An 8,058-nucleotide genomic window follows, 5' to 3' on the forward strand; every position below is an offset into this window, starting at 1 on the left:
TTAAGTCCGACGTGAATATTCTGCAACTAGCAATTCATTTTTTTTCAAACCGACCCATTTACTATCTATTATTTGATTGATTAATCCTTTATATTGAAATGGGTGAAGAGTTAAATGTTTTGGCAATTCCTCAGGGGAGGCTGAGTCAAGATAATTTTGAACCAGAGCCCTAGATTTTTGTTCATCCCTTACTGTAATAATATCTAGGGGTTTGCAACGATAACTTGGTATATCTACTATATGATCATTACCTAAAATATGTCTATGGTTAACCAATTGGTGGGCTTGGGGAATAGTCGAAGCCATACCCAATCAAAAAGGTATGTTATCCAAACGCATTTCAAGTAATTGTAGTAAAACCTGACCCATTGACCCTTTAGCTTTTCCAGTGATATGAACATATTTAAGTAATTGTTGTTCTGTAAGACCATAATGAAAGCGCAAATTTTGTTTTTCTTCTAAACGAATGTGATATTGGGATTTTTTTCAGGGCGCGATTGGTTTCTAAGGTCGCTTCCGGCTCGAGGTTTTTGACTAGTTAGTCCCGGTAAAGCCCCCAGATGATGTATTTTTTTGAAACAAGGTCCTCTGTAACGTGACATGAAGACTCCCTATTTTATTGAAATTTCATAAACCTAAATGAAATTAAAATTAAACTAAATGATAAATGAAGTGAAATTTATTGAAGTCTTGGACTACAAAGAATAATTAGATGAATTGTATCAATATCCGGATTGTATTGTATTGTATATATAATATATGTAAATATAAATATTATTTATTATTGTGTATAATTTTTATACAATACAATAATAAATTTTATAATATATTTTAAAAAAATATATAAATAAGCAATATATAAATAAATAATAAAGGTTCTTTTCTTGATTGATTTATTTTACAGAGATCGAACTTCTAGTTTTTTTTTTTTTTTTTTTTTAAATAATTGGGAGTTTCTATGAGATAATAGAGAGATAATAGATCGGTGACCCTTGGTAAGGTAAAAGGGTAAGAAGCCTTTTCAATATTCTTATTATCGATTTTGTAAAAAAAATAAATCAAACAAATGGAGAAAAGCCAGCTATCGAAATCGAATCGATGACCATCATGTTATAAATGCGATGCTCTAACCTCTGAGCTAAGCGGGCTCGCATAATATAAATTGTACATGCATAGGAATTTAGTAAACTACTGGGATCTTAGCTATTAACTGTTCATAATTCATATGACTGGAGAGACGAATATAGAATAGAAGTTCAAACAAATATTGGATATTTGATTATTATAAAACATAGCAATTAACATAACAATTACTATAGAGCTATATAATTATGATTTTTTTTTATCAACTATATGTTTATCAATAATCAATATCTTGATTAGATAGTAAGATTTTTTTTTTTTGTGAATTAAAAAATGACTTTGTAATTATTTTTGATATTATAATATTAATGTTTATAATATAAAAAAGATTAAAAATATTATAATAAAAAATTTCCTTTTTAGTTCTTTTTTTTATGTTATTTATGTCATTGTTATAGAAGGTCTGCCCTAAGAAAAGGGGAAGAGGAAGAAAAAAATGAAAAAGAAAAGTGCAATCCAATCTATATAAATGCAATCCAGATCATAATGAAACATTCCGGCATTTTCATTCGGAAAGGTGAAAGCTAAAACGAAAAAAAAAAAATCGAGTGTTCAAGTATTCAAAATTACACGCTAAAAATGATAGAAATAGGGGCATAGCATGTTAGCTTATACATATACCACATATATATTTATATATAATATTATTTTGTATAAATATACATAATATATATGTGGTATATATCCATATATATTATATATTGAATTTAATTTCGAATACAGAACTGATAGAATCTTTTCTGATTGGACCAAATATGAGTATCCGATAGAGATGAAAGAAGATAGACAATAAATCCAAATTAGGAGAAAACGCCTTTCAATATGGAACTGCTATCTAATGAATTCAACGGTTCCGGCCTAATATAAATAAACAAATAAAGAAGAGTGGCATCAAGACCCTAATAAAAAAAAGGGGGATATGGCGAAATTGGTAGATGCTACGGACTTAATTGGATTGAGCCTTGGTATGGAAACCTACCAAGTGATAACTTTCAAATTCAGAGAAACCCTGGAATTATAAATGGGCAATCCTGAGCCAAGTCCTGTTTTCTAAAAACAAACAAGGATTCAGAAAGTGATAATAAAAAAGGATAGGTACAGAGACTCAATGGAAGCTATTCTAACAAATGGAGTTGGCTCCGGTGCATTAGTAAAGGAATCCTTCTATCGAAACTCCAGAAAGGATGAAGACTAAACTTATATATATGTATATGTACTAAAATACTATTATATACGTATACATACTGAAATACTATCTCTAAGCCAAATGATTAATGATGACCTGAATCTTTTATTTTATTTTATATGTTTATGAAAAATGAAAGAATTGCTGTGAATCAATTCCAAGTAAAAAAAAAAAAGGAATATTGATTGATTAAATCATTTACTCCATCGTAATCTGATAGATCTTTTGAAAAGTTGATTAATTGGACGAGAATAAAGATAGAGTCCCTTTCTACATGTCAATATCGACAACAACGAAATTTATAGTAAGAGGAAAATCCGTCTACTTTAGAAATCGTGAGGGTTCAGGTTCTTCTATCCCCAAAAAGGCCCATTTGATTCCCTAATTTTTATCCTTTACTCTCATTTCGTTAGTGGTTCAAAATTCGTTATGTTTCTCATTCATTAATTTTTTTCTTTTCACAAGCCTTGTGATATATATGATACATGTACAAATGGACATCATTGAGAAAGTAACCCCAATTATAAATTGGAATGATCATATTATCGCTCGTACTGTAACTAAACTTACAAAATCTTCTTTTTTTCTTTTTTAAGATCTAAGAAATTCCACCAAGGCCTGGATAAGACTTTGTACTCCCCTTCCATCTTTTTAATTGACACAGACCCAAGTCATCTATTAAAATGAGGATGATGCATCGTGAATGGTCGGGATAGCTCAGCTGATAGAGCAGAGGACTGAAAATCCTCGTGTCACCAGTTCATATCTGGTTCCTGGCACATGGATTTTTTGTATGAGTATTGATTCTACAAATTGGTCGACATACATATTCATTAATTAATAGTATAGATCATGATACATGTTTATCCATCTAAGCGGCTGGAGAGATACCCCTTTTATTTAAGAAATAGAGAATATTTATAGATGGGTATTTATAGATGAGTAAAGCGTATCTAAAGAAACAAATAGATTTTGTTTCCTTGTATTTTTATTTATTTGTTCATATTGTGTCTCCTCTTGTTCCCAAAAAATGGTACTACTTCTTCTATATTACAAGGGGAGTTGAAGGGTACAAATAGCCAAGATTCATTTAAGATATAATACAAATAGAATCTGATCCCCTTGCATTCATTTCTTTCGATTTTCTTTTCATATTCTATTTCCCCATTTCCCCCTATGTTGTTACTTTCTGGAACCCATCTAAGTGATGTGCGCGGTACATAGTTCTGCATCGTTAACTTTTTTATCCTATTGACTCAGCTCAGCTCATGTGGAAAAAGTATATTTCAAAATTTGAAAATCGTACTGAATCCCTCTAATTTAATTGTTTATTTATTTATTTATTTATATTTAGGATTTCTTTTTTTTTTAGCCTATCCTTTTTTTAACTTATACATAATATATGAAATGAATGAAACTTCAGTTCTTTAATCTATAAAAAAAGGTACAAATATTCTTTGAGTATCTGGAGTTGTAGAAGTGAAGATGAGTTTCTGATTATTCAATGAGCATCTTGTAGTTCATAAAAATTAGGGGCAATATAATCCTTACGTAAAGGCCATCCTATATAACTTTCCGGCATTAAGATACGTTTTAGATGTGGATGATTATTATAAGAGATTCCCAACATATCATAATATTCCCTTTCTTGAAAATCCGCACTTTTCCAAATCCAGAAAACAGATGGAATTCTAGGATTCCTCCTTGGGCCAAATACTTTTATGCATACTTCTTCTGGTTGATCTATACCATACTCTATTCACGTAAGATGATACACATTGGCTAACAGTCCACTTGGTGCTACATCATAAGCACATTGGGAGCGTAGATAATTGTAACCATATACATATAAAATGACAGCAATGGAATGCCAATCCTTAGGCTTTATTTGTAAAGTCTCTATTCCTTGGTAATCGAAGCCCAGAGATCTATGAACCAGCCCATGTTTGACTAACCAAGCAAACAAATGACCCTGCATCTTTTTTATCTCTCCCACATTTTTATTTGTATTGGATAAGTAGTTTATTTGTATAAATATTATAAATATTTGACATTTACGATTACGATGAAATTTATGAAGATTGGCTTGCTGTTTGGTATTCTGTATCTGTACAAAAAAAAAGCTTATGCCTCATTCACTAATTCGTTGGAAGATATTGAACTTTTGTATTTGAAAAATGTTTTAGGGGGGATCTCTAAAGTAGATGGTGGTTGATAGAGTAATCCTTGATCATAATTTCCCGTATGAGTACTGCATCCAACACGAAACTTGTGGCTGGTAGTAAAACACCGATTTGCCTGTTGAGATCTAATTCGATCTTCATAGATTTCTTGAGGTATTTTCTTCTAAAGTTTTGTTATAGCATCTATAACGGCCTCTGGTTTAGATGGACAGCCGGGTAAATAGATATCTATGGGAATTAGCTTATCAACACCCCAATAGTACTATAAGAATCGGTACTGAACATCCCCCCTGTTATTGTACATGCTCCCATGGTAATAACATATTTTGGTTCAGGAATTTGTTCATATAATCTCACTAAGGAAGGGGCCATTTTCATTGTTACTATACCCCCTATTAAAATTAGGTCTACCTGTCTAGGACTAGATCTTGGCACCAATCCATAATGATCAAAGTCGAATCGTGATCCTATTAATGAAGCAAATTTAATAAAGCAACGAATGGTACCATAGAAAAGTGGCCATAAACTGGAGAGTCTTGACCAATTTGAAAGATTACTTGATGTAGTAGAAATAACTGAATTTTGGATTGTTCGATCAAGGAATGGAAACTCAATAATGGAATTCATAACTGTTTCAAATTTTTTTTATTTATTGATTGTCTGATGAATATTCAAGAGCTAAGACCATTCCAAAGCTCCTTTTCGCCATGCATAAATTGAACCAACAATTAGGATAAGCACGAAAATTAAAGCTTCTATAAATACGGATCCCCCCCCGTACATCAAAACTCATTGCCCATGGATAAAGAAAAACCATTTCAACATCAAAAACAATAAAAACGAGAGCAAACTTATAATAACATATTCGAAATTGTAAACCAAGCATCCCCCATTGGTTCTATTCCCGATTCATAACTCGAAATTTTTTCGGGTCCTTTGCCAATCGCGGCTAAAACTCTGGAAATTAGAAATGCCAAAATAGGAATAACACTTGATATTATTAAAAATGCCCATAAAATATCATATTTGTAAAGCAGAAATATAAATGTACTCCTATTAATAATGTGGAAAATATACTGGATTAATTGATTCGAATTGGAATTATTTGTCAAGTCATCTATAATTGTTTAGTGCTGTGGTATATGTCTCCTTTTGAGATTATCCACATCCATTATAAACTATAATTTTAATTCCATTTTATTTGTATTACCTATTACATTTATTTCGATATAGATAGAATACATATTTGTTTATATTGCTCTTATACAAATAATCGCCTCACTTCAGATAATCTGATTAGATTATCTCTAAATCTAACTAAACCTAAAGAATTAAAGAAAATGACTTCAAAATTCTATTTTTTTTTATTCTTTCTATATTTCTATTCTATATTATAAATAAAATTCTAAATTAGAATTAATTCTAAATTAGAATATAGAATATTATATAAATTATTAATATTTTAATATTCTATAAATATTAATTTTTTTCTTTTTCATATTATAATTAAAATTATAGGTTTTAGGTTTATAGGGCTGTACAAACTCGAATGATAGACCTTCTCGGTAAAACAGATCAAACTTATTATTATCAAAATGATTTAAACTGTTTCAAAGACCCAACATGCATTTTTGTGCATTGGGCTCTTTCGTTAACTGATATAAATATCGGTTAGTCTACTATATTTTTTGAATGATAGAAAGATAAAAGGATGGCTCCATGTGCTCCGATTCATTATGTGAATTCCAATCCGGAAGCACTACCAAAATGTTTCAAAGAATGGTTATTTTGACATAGGTCTGCTTCTGGCCTAGATCAACTTAAGTTAAATGGAATCTCTATCGCCTCGTTTGAATCAAATATGAAACTTCATACTGTTGAAGTGTGGCAATTTTGCTACTTGATGGTGCATGTCACCGTCTAGCATGCACACCTTGGTATCAAATCCTTTCCTTTTATGAGTTTATATTTCTTTGTATGTTTTTAATTGATGCAAGGTATATTTTGATAATGTTTTGTGCCTAAGTTATGTATGCAAAATTATAGGCAAGATTATGCACAAAAGAGTAGGAATGTTATGCTTGAAATGCCTATGGTGCTGGATTCATAATTTCCAGCAACCTAGTTCCATTATTTATCTTATATCTCAGGTTGCAAATGGATTTTTGGGCTGAAATTTTGAGGGATGTCTACAGACATATATAGAAGACTATGGTTTAAATGTCAGGTCAAACTGACATGGGAAAGTCCATTTTCTATTCCAAACAGATTGCTGTATCTGATGGGCCCAGTATGCAGAGTATGGGCCAGTTTTGGAGCTGTTTGGCCCATGATCCGGTTCCAGAACTTTCCTAGCTCTTGGAACAATATTTATTGATGACCAAGGATGCTTCAAACCAAGTTTCATAAGCAGATACAAAGGGGAACTAAGTAGGTGAAGCTAGTTTGGTTGTTTACCCAAACTAGTTAAACAATAGGAACTTAGTTCAAACCTTGTGCCACTTTTTACTATATTTGGAATAGACATGTTGCAGCTGGTTTTTGACTCTTTTGTGTATGAAAAGTTAGGTGTTGACCATTTTATTTTTTAAATTTCAAATACTTTACTCATTTTGTAAGCTCACATGCTTGGCATGTGTGAACTAGTTGTAATTTCAAGCTTATATTGTAAAATGAATGAAATGGCTACACATCGAAGCCTCATTTTCAAAACCCAATGTGGTCCCCTTCTTCTCATCTCTTCTTCAACACCTTAGAACACTTTAGGAACCCTAAAAACCAGAAACACCATAACCAAAACCTAAAAACACAACTCACACACAACCATTCCCAAGAGCATCACCAAAAGCTTGCTTGTAGCTAACACTTCAAGCTAGCTTGCTCTTGGTCATAACCTTCTCACCCCAACACATACACCGTAAAGTTCATAAGATAGAATGAAAAGATAATTTTTTTAAGGTCTTTATACTCATTATGCCTAGCATTGAATAAACAAGGTATTCACCTTATCCCTATCTCAACTTAATGATGGGTTTTATATTGGCGCCTACATGGGTGCCCGAATCCAAATCGGACCAAACCATTTGTCAGGCTATTGTTCTATTATTTTGTTCCCTAAACGTCATAGAGTAAGACATCCATTTTTCAATAAGATCAAATCTTTTGATTCCATGATGGATTCTTTTGAAAAACATTGGCGTGAATGTAAACGAGGTGCTTTGAAAAACATTTTTCAATACATATTTTATCATGTAGATAATTTCTTCCCAAGATGAATATTACATGATCTAAGATCATATCACTTTGATTCGTTTGATTGGTATTGCTTCTAAACATTATTCCATTTATAATCTATCAATGTGATAGGTCACACTTTTTTCTCTTCATGATGATAAATGACCTACTTAACTCAGTGGTTAGAGTATTGCTTTCATACGGCGGGAGTCATTGGTTCAAATCCAATAGTAGGTAGAACTTATTCGATACCAGCGTGAATAGTCTCTAATATGTTTTTCTACTCATGCTCTTTATTGATTTTGTATCTTT

At 31.5% G+C, this 8,058-nt stretch overlaps 1 pseudogene; it reads right to left on the bottom strand.

Annotated features, from left to right (window-relative positions):
• Nucleotides 1-1,684, bottom strand: LOC125419964 (small ribosomal subunit protein uS4c-like; annotated as a pseudogene).
• Nucleotides 1,685-8,058: the final 6,374 nt, after the last annotated feature.

This window comes from Ziziphus jujuba, chromosome 5, assembly GCF_031755915.1.
Source record: "Ziziphus jujuba cultivar Dongzao chromosome 5, ASM3175591v1".
In the NCBI taxonomy this organism is placed as follows: Eukaryota; Viridiplantae; Streptophyta; class Magnoliopsida; order Rosales; family Rhamnaceae; genus Ziziphus; species Ziziphus jujuba.